Source organism: Furipterus horrens, unplaced genomic scaffold (assembly GCF_987537825.1).
Source record: "Furipterus horrens unplaced genomic scaffold, mFurHor1.1.pri manual_scaffold_17, whole genome shotgun sequence".
Taxonomy (NCBI): Eukaryota; Metazoa; Chordata; class Mammalia; order Chiroptera; family Furipteridae; genus Furipterus; species Furipterus horrens.
Window position 1 is genome coordinate 43,767,816 of NW_028327187.1, and position 17,871 is coordinate 43,785,686.

The 17,871-nt window shown below is 38.6% G+C and overlaps 1 protein-coding gene across 2 annotated transcripts in view; it reads left to right on the top strand.

Moving 5' to 3' along the window:
• The window catches only part of IL13RA2 (interleukin 13 receptor subunit alpha 2), a 72,170-nt gene that overhangs the window by 29,003 nt on the left and 25,296 nt on the right, over positions 1–17,871 (top strand). The window lies entirely within an intron of this gene.

The following is a 17,871-nucleotide window of genomic DNA, read 5'->3' on the forward strand; positions in this document are numbered from 1 at the left end:
ATACAAAGGGAAATGAATAAATACATGTCAATAATAACCTTCGATGTAAATGGATTAAATGCTCCAATTAAAAGACATAGGGTAACAGAATGGATAACAAAACAGGACCCACATATTTGCTGTCTACAAGAAACACAACTCAAAACAAAAGATTTGCATAGACTGAAAGTAAAGGGATATAAAAAAATATATTCCAAGCAAATGAACCTGAAAAAAAGCTGGGGTAGCAGTCCTCATATCAGACAAAACGGATTTCAAAGCAAGGGCAATAAAAAGAGACAAAGAAGGACATCTCATAATACTTAAAGGAACAATCCATCAAGAAGATATAACACTGATAAACATATATGCACGCAACATAGGAGCACCCAAATACATAAAGCAAATACTAGAAGACCACAAGAAGGATATCAACAACAACACACTCATAGTAGGGGACTTCAACACGCCATTATGAACAATAGACAGATCATCCAAGCAAAGAAACACCAAAGATATACAGGCATTGAACAACACACTAAACCACATGGACTTAACTGATATATATAGAACTTTTCACCCCAAAGAAGCAATATATACATTCTTTTCAAAGGCACATGGAACATTTTCAAACATAGACCACATAATAGGACACAAAACAAGCCTCAACAAATTCAAGAAAATTGAAATCATATCAAGCATCTTTTCAGACCACAATGCCTTGAAACTAAAAATCAACCTCAGGGAAAAAAATCAAAGACACCCCAACTTATGGAGAATGAATAACACGCTATTAAATAATGAATGGGTTAACAATGACATCAAAGAGGAAATCAAGAAATTTCTAGAAACTAATGACAATGAACACACAACAGCCCCAAACCTATGGGACACAGCAAAAGCAGTCCTAAGAGGGAAGTTCATAGCAATACAGGCATATCTGAAAAGACTAGAAGAATCTCAAATAAAAAATCTAACACTAAAGCTACAAGAACTAGAACAGCAACAACAAACAAAGCCTAGGGCAAAAAGAAGAAAGGAAATCATCAAGATCAAAGCAGAATTAAACAACATAGAAACTAAACGAACAATCCAAAAAATCAACAAAACTAGGAGCTGGTTCTTTGAAAAAATAAACAAAATCGACAAGCCTCTAGCCAGGCTCATCAAGAAAAAAAGAGAGAAGACCCAAATAAACAAAATCAGAAATGAAAGAGGAGAAATCACGACTGATACCTCAGAAATACAAACAATTATAAGAAATTACTACAAACAACTCTATGGCAAGAAATTTGACAACCTAGTAGAAATGGATAGATTTCTAGAAACATATAACCTTCCAAAACTGAATCAAGAAGTAGAAAGAAAGTCTCAACAGACCAATAACAAAGAAGGAAATTGAAACAGTAATCAAAAATCTCCCTGCACACAAAAGCCCTGGACCGGATGGCTTCACAAGCGAATTTTACAAAACATTTAGGGAAGAACTAACTCCTACCCTCCTAAAACTATTCCAAAAAATCCAAGAAGAAGGAAGACTCCCAAACTCTTTCTATGGAGCCAGTATTACCCTAATCCAAAAACCAGGACCAGACACAGCAAAGAAAGAAAACTACAGGCCAATATCGCTGATGAACATAGATCCTAAAATCCTCAACAAAATATTGGCAAACAGGATCCAACAATACATCAAAAAGATCATACACCATGATCAAGTGGGATTCATCCCAGGGATGCAAGGGTGGTTTAATATTCGCAAATCAATAAATGTAATACATCACCTAAACAAAATGAAAGACAAAAATCACATGATCATATCTATAGATGCAGAAAAAGCATTTGATAAAGTAGAACAGCCATTTATGATGAAAACACTCAGCAAAATGGGAATAGAGGGAGCATACCTTAACATAATTAAGGCTATATATGAGAAGCCTGAAGCCAACATCGTATTCAATGGACAAAAACTGAAAGCATTCCCCCTGAAATCAGGAACTAGACAAGGCTGTCCACTCTCCCCACTTCTATTCAACATAGTGTTGGAAGTCCTAGCCACAGCAATCAGAGAAGACAAAGAAATAAAAGGCATCCAAATTGGGAAAGAAGAAGTAAAACTATCACTATTTGCAGACAGCATGATAGTATACCTAGAAAACCCTATAAACTCCACTAAAAGACTACTCGATATAATAAGTGAATTTGGCAAAATAGCAGGGTACAAAATAAATATACAGATATCGAAGGCATTTCTGTACACCAACAATAAAATATCAGAGACAGAGGCAAAAAAGAAAATACCATTTACTATAGCAACAAGAAAAATAAAGTACCTAGTAATAAACTTAACCAAAGAGATAAAAGACCTTTACACTGAAAATTATGCAACATTGAAGAAAGAAATTAAGGAAGATACAAATAAATGGAAGCAAATACCATGTTCTTGGATGGGAAGAATCAACATCATCAAAATGGCCATACTACCCAAAGCAATTTACAGATTCAATGCAATCCCTATTAAAATACCAATGACATATTTCACAGACCTAGAACAAATCCTCCAAAAATTCATATGGAACCAAAAAAGACCCTGAATAGCAAAAGCAATCATGAAACAGGAGAATACAGCAGGAGGAATCACGATACCAGACATCAAACAATACTACAAAGCCACTGTGATCAAAACAGTCTGGTACTGGCATAAGAACAGACATATAGATCAGTGGAACAGAATTGAAAGCCCAGAAGTAATCCCAGGCCTCTATGGTCAACTAATCTTTGATAAATGAGGAAGGAACATAAAATGGAGTGAGAAGAGCCTCTTTAACAAATAATGCTGGGAGAACTGGACAGAGACGTACAAAAAAGTGAAACTAGACCACCAACTTACACCACACACGAGAATAAATTCAAGATGGATTAAAGACTTAAATGTAAGCCGTGACACCATAAAAGTCCTAGAGGAAAACATAGGCACAAAAATTTCAGATGTCACACGTAACAATATCTTCACGGATACACCTCCTAAGGAAAGAGAAATAAAGGAAAAAATAAACAAATGGGACTACATCAAACTAAAAAGTTTCTGCTCAGCAAAAGAAAACATCAGCAAGATGGAAAGGAAACCAACCATATGGGAAAACATATTTGCTAATGATATCACAGACAGGGGACTGATCTCCAAAATATATAAAGAGCTTATACAACTCAACACCAAGAAAACAAACAACCCAATTAAAAAATGGGCAAAGGACCTGAACAAACACTTCTCTGAAGAAGACATACAGAAGGTCCATAGGAACATGAAAAAATTCTCAACATCATTGGCCATCAGAGAGATGCAAGTAAAAACCACAATGAGATACCACCTTACACCTGTCAGAATGGCCATCATCAACAAATCAACAAACAACAAATGCGGAGAAACAGGAACCCTACTGCACTGTTGGTGGGAATGCAGACTGGTGCAGCCACTATGGAAAACAGTATAGAATTACCTCAAAAAACTAAAAATGGAACTGCCTTTTGAACCAGCGATTCCACTACTAGGATTATACCCAAAAAGTCCTAAAACCCTAATTCAAAAAAACCTATGCACCCCTATGTTCATAGGAGCCCTGTTTACAATAGCTAAGTGCTGGAAACAGCCTAAGTGCCCATCTGTAGATGAGTGGGTCAAAAAACAGTGGTACATCTACGCAATGGAATACTATGTAGCAGAAAGAAAGAAGGAACTCCTGCCATTTGCGACAACATGGATGGAACTAGAGAGAATTATGCTTAGTGAAATATGCCAGGCAAAGATAGCAAAATACCATATGATATCACCTAATACAGGAAACTAAAGAACAATACAAACAAACGAACTAAATAGGCAAAGACTAGAATACTAGTCAGTAGGGGGGAGGGAGGAGGGAGAGAAAGGGGATAAGTAAGGGAAGGGTCCAGTCAGGGAACGTGTATGAGTAACTCATGGACATGGACAACGGGGAGGGATATGATTGTGGGAGAGGGTATGGGCTGGGAGGGAGGAGCAATGGGGGAAAAATGGGACAATTGTAATTGAAAAACCAAAAAAAAAAAAAAAAAGAGCCTTTATAATCTTATAAAGGATAATGGACGAAGGTCTCGAGCTCCTCTAGCTGCTTCAGGCTGGACATGGTTGTCGTCCTACATACCCTTGGGTACAGAAATCCTTAATAAGAGAGGGGGTGTGGAGGAGAGGGTGGCCTTCCCACATGGGGAAGGATCATGCAGACTCCAGGTCAGTTGGCTGTCCCCAGACAACAGCATGCTTGGTTTAACAGGCTGGCATCCTTGTTGTATTCATTGAGTCTCAGGAGGGAGTGATGCAGATAGGATTAAGCGAGGCCTATACGTACAGACAGTCACTCAGATAATGAGATCATAGGCTTATGCCCTTTGAAAACAGAAAACAGTTGTTAATTTATGCAACATAACCCACAAACAAGTCTCTAAATCTGTAAGACAGTCTTATTGGTAAGACATCCAATTGTAAGGCATTTAACATTCTTCTTGCCTGTAAATTAAACATCTTTGATGATGCCACAGACATAGTTTAACGGTCACGTTGTGATGTAGCAGCCTTTTCGGTCTCTCCGTGGTCATATGTAACTTAATTTTTAAAGACAAATTTTTAGGGCACTTTTAGGTTCAGAGCAAAATTGAAAGGAAGGTACGAAAGTTTTCCATACACCCCTGCCCCCACACATATGTAGCCTCCCCATTATCAACATCCCCCACCAGAGGGGTATGTTTGTTACTGTCGATGAATCTTTGTTGCCACATTATAATCACCTAAGGCCCATAGTTTCCATTAGAGTTCACTCTTCATGTTGTACATTCTGTGGGTTTAGACACATGTATAATGACACATATCCATGATTATGGTATCATGCAGAGTATTTTCATTGTCCTAAAAATCCTCTGTGCTCTACTCATTCATCTCTCCTGCTCCCTTGAACCCCTGGTAACCCCTAATGTTTTTACTGTGTTCATAGTTGTGCCTTTCACAAAATGTAACATAGTTGGAATCATACAGTGTGGAGCCTCTTCAGATTAACTTCGTTCACATAATAATTTGTATTTAAAGTTCCTCATTTGTTCTTAGTTCTGAATAACATTCCATTGTCTAGATGTACTACGATTTACTTATCTATTTACCTGGTGAAGAACATCTTGCTTTTTTCTAAGTTTTGGCAATTATGAATAAAACTGCTATAAACATGCATGTGCAGGGTTTTTGTGGATATAACCTTTCAGCTCCATTGGATAAATATCAAGAAGCATGATTGCTGGGTCATATAGTAATAATACAGTTTGGTAAAAAACCACCAAAGTGTCTTCCAAAGTGTTTGTGCCATTTTGCATTCCCACCAGTAAAGTATGAGCGTTCGTGTTACACATTCTCACCTTCATTAGTTGCCAGTGTTCTGGATTTAGGCCATTTTAATGAGTGTGTAGTGAGTACATATTTTCTTGTCTGCTCTTTCAATAGACTTGAGGGCAAGAAACAATGTTTCTTGATTGTCTTTGTATCTGCAGCCTTGAGTGCAAAATTGATGTTCAGGAAATGTCTGTGAAATGAAGATTTGCATAAATGCCTATGACCATGTCAGCACTAATACAGCAATCAAAGACATCATTATAAAAATAGAGACTCTGAGCTTCTATTTTGATGACATGACTCTAAAGTCACTTAGGAGACATTTGGCTAATCCAAGCTTAAAGCAGTTATCAAAGTAGTGAGAAAGTAGATAAGTGTTGCAGACTTACCACTTAAGATTTTGAAGTGGGTTTAGAGATTTTAAGTATATGATTATAGAGAAGCAGTCCTCATAAAGCACAAAATTCATTTTTATGAAGGGCAATCAGTCCACTGAAAAACAATAAAGCCCTGCCCACATACAAGTGAAAAAAAAAATAACTGTTTGTCATAAGCACTTTTAAAAACTAAGCTTACAAGATTACAAAACTAGTTTAATCCTCAAGTGGTACATGGAAAATATTTCAAAGGCAAAGAACTAATGAAAATGTATTGAGAAGAGAGAATGCTCCAGTATTTTAAACATAAGGATAGACAGGGACGCAAAAATATATTAATTTCCACTTAATAGGAAAGAGAAACAGCAGTAAGAGAGAGGGAAGGAGGGAGAAAATAGAAAAAAAGAGAGAAGAAAAGGTGGGGAGCAGAGAGAGAGGGTCATGAGGAAGAAGAAACCAACAGTAAGAACCTGAAGTGGCAAAATAGGGACCGTTTAGCCTCAGTTTCAGATGACTGCTTATCTAAGCCGGAATACAAATCCTCTCCCCTAGAGATATGCACTTACTGGAAGGAACCCTTTGGGAGTATTTTCAGTTGTATTGTTTGAACCCTCAGTTTCAAAGTTTTCAAAATACAGCAAATGTTGTATGTTCCTACTCTGCATTTTGAAATTGAGACTAGAATCAGAATTTCTGATGTTTCTAAGTTAAACTCTTTAACTATGTTCTTAGACTAACAATCAAATTTTAAAACTGCCTTATAAAAATACAAAGTTGTTTCTGAAGACTTCTGTACTAGAAAACAAATTTAGAAGAAAACAATGAAATTGCACATAGAAAGTAAAGATGTGCTATAGTCTGGAGAATTTGGCAGGCTCTGAAAATATTACTTCATTAGAAATGCAAGAACTTTGAACAGATGGAACAGATTTGTTAAAGTTATTACTGGTGAAACTAAACTTTGGTAGTTTCTTATTGTGTTAGAAAAAATATTCTGCCTTGATATGGTACCCTTTGATAAGTACAATCCTAAAGCATGCTGACCTGCGTCCCTCAAATAACATGGCAAAAATCTAAGGAAGAGCAGAGCAAGCCTTTATGTGAGATATTCTCCATTCAAGTTTTCAAGGGGGATGGAATGAGTGATTTACTTCTAATTAGAGCACCTTATGTCCTGTCATCACACATTATCTTCAGTTTTTACCCTTCCATTCTATTTTTAAAATTATCTTTTTAAAAGATTTTATTTATTTACTTATTTAGAGAGAGAGGAAAGGAGGGAGAAAGAGAAGGAGAGAAACATGGATGTGGGAAAGATACCTCTATCAGTTGCCTCTCATGTGCCCCCAACTGGGGACCTGGCCCGCAATCTAGGCATGTGTCCTGACTGGGATTCAAACTGACGACCTTTCTGTTTGCAGGCTGGCGCCCTATCCACTGAGCCACACCAGCCAGGGCTACCTTTCCATTCTTTACTGTACCCACTTTAATCTGAGTTTTGCTACAAATATTTCACTTATTCCCTTATCAACTTCACCAATTATCTCATTTGCTAAATCCATTAGGCCATTCTCAGGCTTCATCTTATTGGGCCTGACAGCAGTTTTTGACATGATCTGTCACGTGTCCTTGAAACATTTCCTCCACTTGGTTTCTAATACACCACAAACTCTGGGTTTTCCTCTTACCTCTTTGGCCTCTCCTTAGTCTTGTATGTTAGTACACCCTCATTTGTTTGACAGCTCTTTATTGAAGGGCCCCAGATCTCAGTCTCTGGTCTTCTTTTTTTCTTTTCTTTTTAAATCTCATCTCCAGTGTACCCTAAGTAACTTCAGTTGATCAAATGGCTTTAAATACTATCTATATGCTGATGACTCTCAAATATATGTCTATAGCTCTGATCTTTCCCCTAATCACCAGACTGAAGTATCCAACTGCCTATTCCTCTTTTCCGCTTGGATGTTTAGTCAGGCAGCTGAAACTGAACCATCCAAACTGAGATCTGGTCCATCATCTCCAGGCCCCAGAAACAATTACCCAGTTACCTATGACAACAAAATAGAGGCGTTATCCTCAGATACTCCGCCGTCAGTCTATCAGTAAATCCTATCAGTATCTCCACTGCTATCAATTGGTCCAAGTCACCATCAACTCTAGCCTGGATTACTGCTCTTCCCCACCTCTCCTTCTATAAAGAGTAGACTTTTCCTTTTAAAGTGTAAGTTATATCCTGTCACTCAGCTCACAACCCCAAACTGTCCAATACTTCTCATTTTACTAAAAGTAAATGGTAAAATAAGTAGGCACATGGCCTATCCTGTACCTGTGAGATCATCAAAACTTTTCTGCTTTCTATTGTACTGGTTTTTCTGTTTCTAGGACTACTAAGCTGCTTCTCACCTCAGGGCTTGTGAAGGCACTATTCCTTCTACCTGGAAAAGTCTTCCCGTGTACTTTCCCCTGGCTCATTGCCTTACTTTGTTGAGGTCCTTAATGTCACATTCAGAGAGGCATTCCCTGACCACTGTATCTAAAATGAGCCCCATTATTTTCTTTTATATTCTCCTGCTTTACTTCTCTTTATAAAACTTATACTTATCTGATATGTTTATTGTCTGCTTTTCACATCAAGAAGTTAATGTGAGAAAAAATTAAATTTGGCTTAGCAGACTGAATGCCAGCCTGCAAACCAAAAGATTGCTAGTTTGATTCCCAGTCAGGGCACATACTTGGGTTGTGGGCCAGGTACCCAGTTGGAGACATGCGAGAGCCAACCACACATTAATGTTTCTCTCCCTCTCTTTCTCCTACCCTTCACCTCTCTCTAAAAATAAATAAATAAAGTCTTAAAAAATTAATTCCAACAGGGTAGGTTCTTTGTATTGTTCACTGCCCTACCCCCAGTGCCTGGAACAGTGCCTGGCATGTAGTAGGCTTACAAAAATAATTGTTGACTAATGAGTACATGATGGAAATATTTACATGCTTTTGTTAGCATTCTTTTCCATAATTGATTATTTAATACCACATTTCCATGTATTTATAATTTATGTCTGTCTTATGGACATGAAAGAATATACTGGTAGGATAACCTTGAAGTAAAACAAAACCTGCTTTTTACATTTTGTATTCTGTTCTGATTTAGTGTGGAGGCGGTGAAGCACACTCTATTATTTACTTTTGAAGTTACACGGAGTGAATGTTTTGGGTACACAGTGTTTGCTTGCTAACAAGTATTTGAGAGCATCTGGGAGTGGGGAAAAGGGTGTTGATAAAAAAAAATTGTTTTGTCAATTCCAGAGCAGTGGGGACTTTCAAGATACTGCATTGCTTTCCAGCTGTGACTGCATTTTAATAGAATGTAAGGCACATTTAATTAATAATAATTTGACCTGTGTTAAGAAATTAATGATCTGGGAGGGATTTTTCATTTAAAAAATATTTTATTTATTCTTTTTAAAAAAGTTATTCTTAGAGAGAGAGGAAGGGAGGGAAGGGAGAAAGAGAGGGAGAGAAACATTGATTTGTGAGAGAAATATCGATTGGTCACCTCTTGCAAGACCCCAACCAGAGACCTGGCCCGCAACCCAGGCATGTATGTTGACCGGTAATCAAATTGGTGAGTTTTTGGTTTGCAGGATGATGCTCAACCCACTGAGCCACACCTGTCAGGGCGACCTTGGGGGATGTTGTAAAGGGTTGTAAAAGCCTGTTGTTGGTATGTTGGATGGCATTATAAACTAAGAAGACCATGATCTGCTCAGATTAGGAACAGATTCTGAAATGTGTAAATTGCTTTGTGAATTAACACTGTTAACCTGGTAGTTACTATAGGAGTTTGAAACTGAATTCTCTAGCTTTGACAGTGCTTCAGGAAATTTGTTAACTGGGTGAACTCAGGATGTCATACAGGAAATCATCTAAAAAAGAATTAGGGAATAAGTTGACTACCTATGTTCTATAAGATGTATTGAATATATTTTTTAATTATGAATAAGAATATTAGTATGTAATGTTGGCAGGGACACAAATATAACTGTGTTGTACGTAACTGGATGGTAAAGTGATATTTATTTAACAGAGATCCTACCTGTATTTCATTTGCCTACAGTGGTTTCCATCATTCAATATATGCCTAACTTCTTTGTGTATTTTGGTGGGAAATGACTTATACCACTGGCCTAGTGGTGAGCATGATGAATTTATTTGATTCAAAGTCTTTGTGTTTGAAAATACACAGTTGCCTTCATCATTCTTCTTAAAAAATATTTTTAAATTTATTTTTAGAAAGAGGAGTAGGGAGGAGAAACAGAAGGAGGGAAATACTGATGTGAGAAAAAACATCCACGGGTCAGCTCTCATATGTGCCCTGACCACCAGGGACCAAAACTGAAACCCAGGAATCGAACCAGCGACCTTTCACTTCACAGAACAACACCCAACCAGCTGAGCCACACCAGTCAGGGCATCTTCATCATTCTTTATAGAATACTCTACTGCAGGATATAATATTTACTAGTTATTATCTAAACTAGAATTGACTCACCATCAGTACATAGGCTGACTGTACTATTATTGAGTCGTGTGTTGATCTCAGCATGTTGTCAGATTTTGATCTGGCAGGTCCGTAAGTGTTGACTATGATGCTGAGTCATGGTCATTCTCTACAAGCTTTGCATAGACATTAGTATATGTTGAATGGTCTCCTTTAAATAAGATTAGTTATTCAGGAAGCCAGTTCTTTTGAGTCACATCCTGGAACTGGGTGAATACACAGCAGACTGAGGAAACAAAATGATATCCCAGGGATAATTATGTGAGAGGAAACTGAGCTATGTTAAAGTAAAAGTAGTTGAGAGACAGTATTATATGTTAAAATGATCAGAGTTTATAGAATCAGATATAAACATCTTTTCTTGCTCAAATTTTATGACCTTGGATAATTTACTTAAACTTATTGAGCCTCAAACTACTCAGTCGCAATAATGAGATAATAATTATAGTAACTATTAACCTTGCCTGGTGTGGCTCAGCAGATTGAGTGCTGGCCTGTGAGCCAAAAGGTCACCGGTTTGATTCCCGGTCAGGGCACATGCTGGGGTTGCGGGCCAGGTCTCCAGTTGGGAGCATGCAAGAAGCAACCAATTGATGTTTCTCTCCCACATCTATGTTTCTCTCTTTTTTTTTCGCCCTTCCCCTCTCTCTAAAAATAAATAAATTAACTAATTAAAAAATTAAGTATTGGTGAGACTTAAATGAGCTCTCCATATTAAGCATCTGGCACAGAGCTTGACACTTGGTAAGAGCTTAATAAACTCTAATCCTTATTATCATTATTTTCTAAAACCTCTGGAAAATTTGGTGCTAGAGCTCAGTTCTCCTGGTCAGTGCCTTCTCATGTAAGACCGTATACATTTATAATTTCACCCACAGACAACATTTAAGCCTTTGTGATCACACTACATTTTTTTTCTTTTCTCAAGTTCTACTTCTCTGTTTTCTCATTTTCTGTTTCTCTAAGCCCTATTTTAATTGCTTTGGCTGGTATTTTTCGCTATTTTAAATAATGTGAATGGAAAGTGTCAAATTTTAGAACACTGAATATTTTAACCCTACCTCCAAATAACCTAAATTTTGAAAAAAGCTTAAAGAAGTATAAATAATATGCCCATACTTCTTTTAGGTGGTTTTTAACTTTTAAAAAATATTTTTTATTTATTTTTAGAGAGGGGAAGGAAGGAAGAAAGAGAGCAAAACATCGATGTGCAAGAGAAACATTGCTTGGTTGCTTCTTGCAGTGCCCTGACTGGGGACTGAAACCGTAACCCAGGCACATGCCCTGACTGGGAATCGAATCATCAACCTTTAGCTTTGCAGTATGATGCCCAACTGAGCCACACCAGTCAGGGCTAGGTGATTTTTTTAGAAGCCACTTCAGTAACATTGGAAGTCTATTCTTCATTTTCTAACACACAATTATTTGTCTCTGCAACTTGGTCATTGCTTTTATAAATAAAACAAGAACCTGTGGTAATTTCTGATACTTTGGAAGATTTTTTTTTTTTTTTTTGTCAAGGTAGAGAGAAAACTTTTCTACACATCCATATTATGTGGGTGATTAGATTCTTAGCCTTACAACATTTTTCTATCCCTTTCTTCTTTTAACTTTCCTTTCAGTACAGATTATACCAGCTATGGGATCTTGTAGAAGTCACATGACTCCTTTAAGTCCAAGTTTTACTGATTGTAAATATGCAGTACCAACATTATACACCTGAAGATTTCAAAAAATCCAATAAATTCTTTGTAAACTATAAAAAGCTCAATAAATGTAAAAACTTACTTTTTTATTAGGACAAAGAGCAGTAAAGGCAGATAACGGATCAACGAGGGCGGTGGAAGTTGGAGTTTAATATTAAGTGACTAGTTATCAGCTGTCAGGTTAATTTTGCTGAATTAGTCGGGGCAAATGTGTAGGTTGGAGCAAGTTATTTTCAAGTTTTTGCTTAGCGGCTAGGCGCTCAGAAGCAAACCCCCTTCAAGCATATAGAGCAATTTACTATTCTCATAGAACTTTCACAAATACTATATCATTTAATCTTCAACACAAATCTGCCAGGCTGTTAATACCTTCATTTTATAGTTGGAAGTCGAGTTATGATTTTCCTCTAAGCACATTAATGGTTGAGGCAGGGCTGAAATTCAGGTTGATACTTATAACATCATGCCTTTTATTATAACAAGCTCCTTAGATATATATCTGTTAGTTTATCCAAAGATTAATCAGTCTTGTAAACTTTTATAACAACTTGCTGCGATTCTAAATTTACTTTTTATGGCTTTTAGTCTCACCAATAAATTCACCTATCTTGTGACTTGTACAGTCTGCATCCAGGCCACTGGCTGTTTTTGGATCACCTATCAAAATATTCTTCAGTGTGCTTGATCCTCAAACAGGAAGGGAACTATTAGAGAATCTAATTAATGCCTCTACAGTGGGGAGGAGAAAAAACAGGGCCTGTGATAATTGCCTATGATAATATATTTCTTGAGAAGTCATATCATTGGTAAGTACCTGGAGTTTCTCCAGTAATGCAAGGATTATCCTAGCCAACTCTTAGAATGGGGTTATATAGCATGGCTTTGAAGAGGTAGGGAAGTAAGGCTGAAAACGAAATAGCTTTAAGCTTGCCATTCAAAAGGAGTGTCTGTTTCAGTGGGAAAATGTCTAAGGAATAGTATTAAGTGAAACTGAGTGGGTAGAAACCAGAAACTGCCTTCCACATTAATCTTAAGTATGGAAAATGCCTAGTATAGTGGTTGTCTTCAAGGATTCTGGCAGGAGACTATCTGGATTCAAATCTAAACTTCACAATTTATGGTCTGTGTGACTTGTGAGAAATCGTTTAAGTTCTCTATGTCTCAGCTTCTGGTCTTTAAAATGAGAATAAAGGGAGTATATACACCCAAGGCTGACTGTGTGGATTACATAAGATAATGTATTTGAAGTGCTTAGTGCAGGGCAGTAGCTGAGCTGTTGTGAATGTTGAATAAATAGTAGGAGGTATCATTATTGCAGATATTATGACAGTCTTCATTTGCACATTGTATATTAGACAGGATTTCGCTGGAATAGTATCTGGCAAAAAAATAGGTGCTTAATGAAACTTTTATTGAATTATTACTCTACCAGAAATGTCATGATGATGAAACTGTATGGTGGGTTGATGGTTTGGTTGGTGACAATTAGTTGAGGAGGGTACAGGGTGAAGCTTCTGGTAAGACAGGTATAGGACAGATACCTTATAACAAGAAAATGTATTTGCTAGTCAGAGGAAAGGGCTCAAGAGAGTGTTTTCCAGTTCTATATCTGCCACAAGTAAGTCGTCTGAGGTTCAACAACTCACTTTCATTTCTAGGTATTTCCTCATTTTTAAAAATAAGGAGTTAAGATCAGACAAGTGATTGTTAACTGTGGGTTGGGGTGGGGGTGGGATGTATCAGAAACTGTTTTAAATCTTGTATATCTGCATTTCCACTCCCCATCTTCCCTTTGTCCTTAGATCATCCCCTCTACAGCCCCCTTGTGCAAACTCCATCCTTCTTGGTAACCATGTAAAGAATATAGTGTCATGAGCTTGTGTTCGTGATACAGTCTTTCCTATAAGTCAGCCAGGCAGCTGCGGGGCTAGCTGCCTGCTGTGCAGCCTGGCACCAAGGAATAGACAGGAGTCACACACAGTAACTGTGCTATTCACTGAACTTTTATTGAATGCAGGTTCGCTCAGAGTAGAACATCAACATGCATTAATATTCTACTCACGCCCTAACAGTATAAGAGAAATATCACACACACACACACACACACACACACACACACACACACACACACACACACACACACAGCAATCAATGGGGGATAACAAACCCGAGTCCCAGAGTCTCAGTCTGCAGGTCCGGGAGACAGCACGGTGGGCAGAGGAGTTGTCAGCATCTTACAAGGAAGGATCTCCAGAGCCAGGTGGGCAGCAGGGCAAGTGAAGTCCTCAGTCCAGCAGGGCAAAGCCTCCAGTGGCCGAAGCCAAGGGACATCAGTGTGGCATGGAGCAGCACTCTGGTGTGTGGAGCTCGGCTGTCTCAGCAGTGGTCTGGAACCTGCCTCAGTTATACAGTGAAAGTGGTGTACTCCACCCTTCTGGGTCTTTTTGATAAATCTCTTGGCACCCCTGATGCCAAGTGTGGAATTTGTCCAGGAGCCTGTGGGTGTTACATAGCTGTTCTGCTTGACACCCCTGCTGGCAAAAGCAGAATTTCCCCAGGAGCCTATCTGTGGGTGGTCCCTCTCTGCAGGCATGGGCATTCTGATCACATGTGCAGATATCTTAGCTGTGCCTCCCTGCCAGGAGTGTCTGCTCTGATCATGTGGGCAGATATCTTAAGTGTGTCCCCTTGCCGGATGTGTCTAAAGTGACTTAGGAAGTTTACCTCTTGAACCATTTTAGTTGACATGAGTGGCTCCACTTTGTTTTATATACTTTCTCTTACCTTGATTGGACTAATGCCATTTTATTGGTCCTGCTCTCCACATACAGCCCTGGCTGGGTGGCTCAGTTGGTTGGCGCATTGTCCCATATACTGAAATGTTGCAGGTTCCATCCCTGGTCAGGGCACATACCTAGGTTGAGGGTTTGATGCCCGGTTGGGGTGCATATGGAAGGCAACTGATCAATGTTTTACTATCACTCTGATGTTAATCTCTCTCCCCCCCACCTTCCTCTTTTTCCAAAATCAACAAACATATCCTGGGGTGAGGATTTTAAAAAGGACTATAAAGAACCTTATTGCATTAGTGATAATTCTGTAACCCAGTAGGCAAGGAAATGATTGCCGTTGTGTTCATTTGGATAAGAAAGTCTCGGTGGGATCTAGGTTTATTTCAGGAACTTCTTTCGTGCGTGTAAAGATAACTAAGTCAGGAAGCCAGCTATTCTGTTTCCTGCCTTTGCTTAAGTGTATTCAGCTGATCCAGGAAATACTACTTGATAGCTTGAGTCAAGCTTCAGTAGCTTATAAATAGAATAGAAGCAAGTGATTTTTAACTCTTTAGTTAGTATTTATTCTATACATGACATAAGGATATGAAATATTTAAGGACAGATTGATAAAAGAAAGAGAACTTTAAGGTCTGTCTGTGAGCATTTTAAGGGAAGCCGATTGTCTTAGTCTTTTTAGGTAATATTAATGGATTTCTTTGTCATACCTCTTGCCTTGGGTCCCTAAGTGACTAGTGTGTTTATCTCAATCTTTGAGAGCAGCTTTGTGGAAGATCTGTGGTCTTATGTTGACCACACCTCCCCATTACTTACAGATGCTTTAGAAGGCAGCAATGGGCTGGCGAGTGGGTAGGGAGGAATTGTGGTGAGATATTTATTGAAATGGCATCTTACAATTTTATGAGGCATAAAAAACAGCATAGTGTTGATTCATCCTGGTTAGCTATTTGAAGGAAGACAAATGTTGGAGCCCCAGAGGAAAAGCTTTCATAATCCTGAGTCAAACGTGTGGGATCCAGCACAGCAGGGTGGAAGTGCATTGGACTGGGAATCATATCTCTGTCCTCTCCCAGCTTTGTCACTAACTTGCTGTGTAATCTCAGACAAGTCTGAGCTTTCCTTTTCAATGTATAAAGAAGGATTGGACAAGCATTGTCTCCAGTATAGTAGCTGTCTCTAACAGTTTGATCCCAAGGTTCTATTATGTAATAATTGTAGCCTACCAACATTAGAACATTACACATCGCCCAAGTAGATACAGAGTGTGGGGCAGGGAGAGAGGGTCTCTTATGGTCAATTAATTTACATAGGAGAAAAGAATGGTTGTCTGTGAATGCTGGGGTAAGTGACCTTTAATCCTTAACTTCCTGTGAAATTGTTGATTTCAGAATTATAGACTCATAGAGAAGTGTAGAACTTTGAGTAAGTAGTGATTTTTCTTTGAAATGAGAGTGTTTTTTATTTTACTTTTTAATTTTTTATTGTTATTCTATTATAGTTGTCCCAATTTTCCCCCCTTTGACCTCCTCCACCCAGGCCACGTCCCTTCCACAACCTTCACACTGTTGTACATGTATTTTTTTTAAAATATGTTTTATTGATTTTGCTGTTACAGTTGTCCCAATTTCCCTTCCCTCTGCTCCCCTCCACCCGGTGACCCCCATCTCTCCAGTTGTCCCCCCCTTTTAGTCCATGTCCATTGGTTGTGCATATAGTTCTTCTCAACTTCTTCCTGTCTATTCCATTCCTTACTACTATGCTTCTTAATTCCTGTACCATCACCCTCCCTCTCCCCATTCCCCGTCCCTGCTGACCTCCCCACAGTGTGTTCCCCATACCTATAGTTCTTTTTCCACTCTCATTGCCTATTTAGTTAGCCTTTGTTTCAATTCCCTAGCTTCTGTTGTTGGTTTCTGTGATGCAGTTTTCATTTTAATGTTCATAGTTTTGATCCTTCTTCTTCTGAACCAGTCCCTTTAACATCTCATATAATAGTGGTTTGGATCTAATGAACTCCTTCAGTTTTATTTTGTCCTGGAAGCACTTTCTCTACCCTTCTATTCTGAATGACAGTTTCACTGGATAGAGTATTCATGGCTGTAGGTTTTTGATTTTCATTACTTTGAATATTTCTTGCCAGTCCCTTCTTGCCTGCAGGGTCTCCCTTGAGAAGTCAGCTGATAGTCTAATTGGGACCCCTTTGTACATGATTCTTTTCTTCTCTCTTGCTGCTTTTCAGATTATCTCTATCTTTAATTTTTGACAATTTGATTATAATATGTCTTGATGTGGTTCTCCCTGGGTCCAGTTTTTCTGGAACTCTCCGTGCTTCCTGGACCTGTAAGTCTATTTCTTTTCCCAAGTTCGAGAAGTTTTGCTTCATTGTTTTTTCATATAATTTTTCAATTAGTAGTTATTCTTTTTCACCCTCTGGCAATCCTATAATCCGAATGTTCGCTCTCTTATAGCTGTCCCAGAGGTTTCTGATCCTCTCCTCACTTTCCTTACTTTTTGTTTCCTCTTTCTGCACTGGTTGACTATTTCTTCCTTCCCTGTGCTCCGGTTTGTTGATTTGATCTCTGGATTTTATTTCTTCACCACTTGTCTCATATGTGTTTTCGCTCGTTTCAGTATGAGTGGCTTTCTTTCCTTCCCTGTCTTGCTCCAAATTTTTTGTTAATTCTGTAAGCCACCTTATAACTATAGCTCTGAACTGAGCCTCTGAAAGGTTTTTTATTTGTTTGTCTGTCAGGTTCCCTATCTGCTGCCTGGTGAGCTGTGTCACCAGGCTTTCAATTGTGGTCTGCTTCATTTTGACAGATTTGTGTTTTGCTTTGCTTCCTGGGCAGGCTGTAGGATGCGGTGCCCCGTGTACTCGTCACAACCCGGTGGCCAGCGGTGATCCGCAAGCTTTTTTGCTGCGTTGTGGCGCTTTGTGTGTGGTTGGGGGTCCAAGATGTACTCCTATCGTTATTCTCCACTGAGAGACCGAGATCCATCCCCCTGCCCTCTGGGCCTCTCTGTCCGAGGCAATGGAGGGGTTGCCTTTCCCAGCGTT